Source organism: Gorilla gorilla, chromosome 13 (assembly GCF_029281585.2).
Source record: "Gorilla gorilla gorilla isolate KB3781 chromosome 13, NHGRI_mGorGor1-v2.1_pri, whole genome shotgun sequence".
In the NCBI taxonomy this organism is placed as follows: domain Eukaryota; kingdom Metazoa; phylum Chordata; class Mammalia; order Primates; family Hominidae; genus Gorilla; species Gorilla gorilla.
The window spans coordinates 101,251,097-101,256,609 of NC_073237.2; positions in this window are offsets into that span (position 1 = coordinate 101,251,097).

A 5,513-nucleotide genomic window follows, 5' to 3' on the forward strand; every position below is an offset into this window, starting at 1 on the left:
AGAGAATATCAGAGCTGAGATTTTCTGTCCTATTTTAGAGAGATAAAAAGCTGAAAGCTCAAAGTCACGTTCTCCCATCGCCAATCTGAAGACCTATCAGAGCTTCATGCTCTATGGGGTGAGTGGCCCAGGCCATACTAAAGACAAAGAAGTTCTCATTATTGGAGGTCTCCCTTGAGGGTTTCCATTACAAAATTACAAAGTGATCAACCCTTCTAGAAGACAGTTGGGTTGTTCACTTATTAAGGGCAGGGACAGAGTGCACTGCTCACAGTTGCTGAATTTGGTGTTCGTTCGGTGAGCTTATAGCTGAATGAACTCATTTTCAATCCCAGATTATTCAAGGGGGAAGCTGCCTTTGTGTCAGGCAATGGGTGAAGTAGCTTGTTTGTGACTTTTCCCAGAGGAGGGTTCTTGCATTCACGCAGCAAACATACTTATCATGCACTCTGCGGTGTTTATATAGCTGGAAAACAGATGGGAACTTCAAAGGACAGGAATGCTTTGCTTCTCTTGAAAATTCTGCTCTGAGTATTTGTCTTAGTCTTCTCGTGTTGGGTACTTAAACAACAGACATTTATTTCTCATAATTCGGGATGCTGGAAGTCCAAATTCAAGGTGCAGGCTGATTTGATTCCTGTTGAGGCCCCACTTTCTGGCTTGCAAACAGCCATCTTATCAGTGTACGTTCTTATAGCAGAGACTTCTCTCTAGAGTCTCTTCTTATAAGGCATGAATCCCATCGTGGGGGCACCACCCTTATGACCTCATCTAAACCAAATTACCTCCCAAAGGACCCACCTCCTAATCATCATACTGGAGGTTAGGCATTCAACCTATGAACTGGGTGGAAGGGAGCACAAAAATTCACTCATAACAATCCTAGATGTCTGGATGTTTGCCCATCTCCATGCATGGTAGAAGCCATGTAATCCCCCTACCCTGTCAGGGTTTCCTGTGACACAAGAAGTAGACCACCCAGGGAGGGGCACCGGAACCCAGTCACAACTCCTCCCACCCCACCAACCCCTTGGTGCCTCAGCTGCTCTTCAGAATCACAAAGGCCAGAAAACAGAAGCAGCTCTCCTCCTCTCCTAGGAGGCTTTGGAAACAGAGGGAGATGCAAATGGAAATTCCCCAAAAGGGAAATGCAAGGGAAGCAGAAAAAGCTGCAGCAAAGTGGGTCTGCCCCCGCTACCCTCATTTCTTTCCAAGAATCCCCTCCCTTGAGTGTGCCGTCAGAGAATTGGAATGTCACTGCCCTGTCCCCCAAGACTGTGTTGCTGCTCAGGCTGATAAAGACAAAGGCTGCAATTGGGCTCGCTTTGCCCGAATGTAACCCTGCCTTGAAGCCTTCCTGAGGTGACCAGGGGAGATCATGTGCTGCCTGATGCTGTCAAGATGCCTGTGTGAGCTGCCTGCCTGCTGGTGTTGGCAGGAAGAAGGCTGCTTGGTAACTTACATCAGCACCCTGTGGAGGGTTGAGAGCTTTGGCCATGCCGGGCCCTGTGCTGACACTTGTAGTTGAATTCCCTCCCATATGATCCTCCACAGCCCTATGCAGTAAGTGTGTGACCCCCGTTTTGGAGAGTATGAAACGGAGGCTCTGAGGAGGTAAGTGATTTCCCCACATCACCCCACCAGTAAAACGCATGGCTGAGACTCAGCTCCTTTCCTGCTCTAGGCACTTAAACCCAACACCCCAATAGGACAGGTTCTTGTAGCTGGCTGGGAAAATTGTCCCCAGGTTTCTTCCTTTCTTCCCTAATTATCCCAGAGAAATTTCAATAAAAATATAGAACAAGGAAAATTCCAGGCCTTACACACAGTTAAATAATGAGTGACTTTATAGAGGAATGAATGAATGAAGGCAGAGAATGACGGTCGATAAAGTGCCTGTAATTGTGCCTGACACATAGTAAACACTCAATCACTATTTCCCAAATGGTTGAATAAAGGAATAAGAATATCAAAGTATATGGAAGGGAAGAATTTCAGTGTGAGATGCAAATATTTTAGGATAGCAATTTCCCTACCTTAAGCTCACAGATAAAGTTTATGGTCCTGTTGAAATTTGAAGTTCTTTTTTTTTTTTTTTGAGATGGAGTCTCGCTCTGTCACCCAGGCTGGAGGGCAGTGGCACGATCTTGGCTCACTGCAACCTCCGCCTCCCAGGTTTAAGCAATTCTCCTGCCTTAGCCTCCTGAGTAATTGGGATTACAAGTGTGCGCCACTACACCCAGATAATTTTTGTATTTTTTTAGTAGAGATGGGGTTTCACCATGTTGGTCAAGCTGGTCTTGAACTCCAGACCTCGTGATCCTCCCACCTCGGCCTCCCAAAGTGCTGGGATTACAGGTGTGAGCCACGGTGCCCAGCCTGAAGTTCTTATTTTTAAATTATTGGTGAGAGATTTACTGACCCTAGTAGGTTATCAGTAAAAATACAGAAAGTGGATGCAGCAAAGCCCTGGTCCATCTGGTCCATGTCCCCTCCCTGTTGAGTTGCTTCTCTGGGTGTCTCGTATGTGATTTGTGCTGCTGGCTTTTATCATTAGGAAAGACTTTCATTCCATTCAAAAAGAGCTACTGCTCTTTATGAAGCACTAAGTAGGTTAGTGCATAAGATATGGTCTTTGCTTCCTAGGTGAGGAAAACGTAAGTTCCGACGTTTGAGTCCGTGCCCTTGTTAAGGTGTATATTTCAACACATCACTTAATCTTAGCAATCCTCATTTTCCCCATATATAAAATGAGTGTGCCAGGCACAGTGGCTCATGCGTGTAATCCCAGCACTTTGGGAGGCCGAGGCGGGTGGATCACCTGAGGTCAGGAGTTTGAGAACAGCCTGGCCAACATGGTGAAACCCCATCTTCACTAAAATATAAAAATTAGGGCTGGGCACGGTGGCTCAGGCCTGTAATCCCAGCACTTTGGGAGGCCAAGGCAGGTGGATCACAAGGTCAGGAGTTCGAGACCAGCTTGGCCAATATGGTGAAACCCCATCTCTACTAAAAATACAAAAAATTAGCCAGGTGTGGTGGCACGTGCCTGTAGTCCCAGCTACTCAAGAGGCTGAGACAGGAGAATCACTTGAACCCAGGAGGCGGAGGTTGCAGTGAGCTGAGATCACACCAGCCTAGGAGACAGACTGAGACTCTGTCTCAAAAAAATAAACAACATATATATATGTGTGTGTGTATATATGTGCATATATATATGTGTGTATATATGTATATATGTGTGTATATATGTCTGTATATATGTATATATGTGTGTCTGTGTGTGTGTATATATGTGTGTGTGTGTGTGTGTGTGTGTGTGTGTATATATATATATATATATATATATATATATATATATATATATAGAAGCTGGACATGGCAGTGGGCACCTGTAATCCTAGCTACTTGGGAGGCTGAAGCAGGAGAATCACTTGAACCCGGGAGGCGGAGGTGGCAGTGAGCAGAGATTGTGCCATTGCACTCCTGCCTGGGCGACAAGAGTGAGACTCAGTACCCCCACCACAAAAAAACAATCAATAAATAAAATGAGTGCATATATAAAATGAGTAATTTAAGGATAGCAAGGGAATTTAATAATATGTGATATGTAAAAAAAAGGCGAGGGTGGGAGAAAGGGGTTGATAAGTACCAAATGCTATTAATTTAATTTAATTTGAAGAGAATATGGGGAGTGTTTTCTCATCAGTCACGAAGCCTAGCCTCTCCAGGAAAAGGGAATGGAGAGCTATACATTTGAGATGTAAGAGGGATTCTGGGCTAGGGGGTTTCCAGGCAGCATCAAGAATGGGAGAGCAGAAAGTTTTACTCCCTGGGAGTAGTGTAGAAACTCAGCAAATATGTCTTGGGCCTTGCATCTGAGCTTTGGGCTTGTCTGCCTCTTCCTTTCTGAGATATGAATGTGTCCCTTGACTACAGTGGCTGCAGGAGGAAGGAGCATCCCAGAACAGCTTAATTCAGTGAGAAATCTGCTGTCTCACTGTGCCTCTGTCTTGCTTGGGTCAAGTCTGAATTCCCAGCAGCCAGAATTTATTGAGCCTTCGTTAGATGCTACCCCCTTAACATTCAGAGTGGGCCTCAAACAAATATAGAACTTGTAAGGATAGAATGATGTGAGGGTTTAAGAGTGCAGGGATCAGTACAAAAAGAATAGAAAGAATGAAAAAGACCTAGTATTTGATAGCACAACAGTGACTATAGTCAAAATAATTGTACTTTGTTTTTGTTTTTGTTTTTGTTTTTGTTTTAAGGAGTCTCACTCTGTCACCCAGGCTGGAGTGCAGTGGCGTGATTTCAGCTCACTGCAATCTCTGCCTCTCAGGTTCAAGTGATTCTTCTGCCTCAGTCTCCCAAGTAGCTGGGATTAAAGGCACGTGCCACTACACCCTGCTAATTTTTTTTTTTTTTTGTATTTTTAGTAGAGACGGGGTTTCACCATATTGGCCAGGCTGATCTCGAACTCCTGACCTCATGATCTGCCTTCCTCGGCCTCCCAAAGTGCTGGGATTACAGGTGTGAGCCACTGTGCCCGGCCTTTTTTTTTTTTTTTTTTTTTGTGAGACCGAGTGTCACTCTGTCACCCAGGCTGGAGTGCAGTGACACAATCTCGGCTCACTGCAACCTCTGCCTCCAGGTCCAAGTGATTGTCCTGCCTCAGCCTCCTGACTAGCTGGAACTACAGACGCCTGCCACCACGACCAGCTAAGTTTTTGTATTTTTAGTAGAGATGGGGTTTCACCATGTTGGCCAGGCTGTTTTCAAACTCCTGACCTCAGGTGATCCACCAGCCTCGGCCTCACAAAGTGCTGGGATTACAGGCGTGAACCACCGTGCCTGGCCTTTAATTGTACATTTTAAAATAACTAAGATAGTATAATTGGATTATTTGTAAGACAAATAATAAATGCTTGAGGAAATGGATACCCCATTTTCCATGATGTGGTAATTATGCATTGCATGTCTGTAGCAAAATATCTCACGTATCCCATAAATATATACACCTACTATGTACCCACAGAAATTCAAAATTAAAAAAAAAATCATGCTGGGGAAGGAGAAATTCCCCCCAAAAGATGGATTTTGGCTGAAATGCCAAGGATGGAGCCTATTTTGCTCAGGACAGAAGAAAACAAATGTGGGTTTATGCCTTTTAGCAAAAAAAAAAAAAAAAAAAAAAACCAGAGTAGAATTCCACTTTGGCCATATCAAATATTTTCCTTGTTTTACCCAGAGAGACTTACAAGAGCTGGAAGAAAAGAAAACCCTAGGGGATGCCTCTTGGTTATGTTAGAAGGAAAGTGAGCAACTAAACCCTTGCTGCCTTGGGTTTGACTCACTGACCAGCTCTGTGGCCTTGGCTTGTCACCTCCCTCTATGCCTCTTTCTTTGTCTATAAAATAAAGATTCTCATACCTTACAACATTGGTGTAGGGATCAGATAAGATGACAAAGGTAAAGTAGCCACCAAGATGCCAGGGAAGTGAAAAATTCTA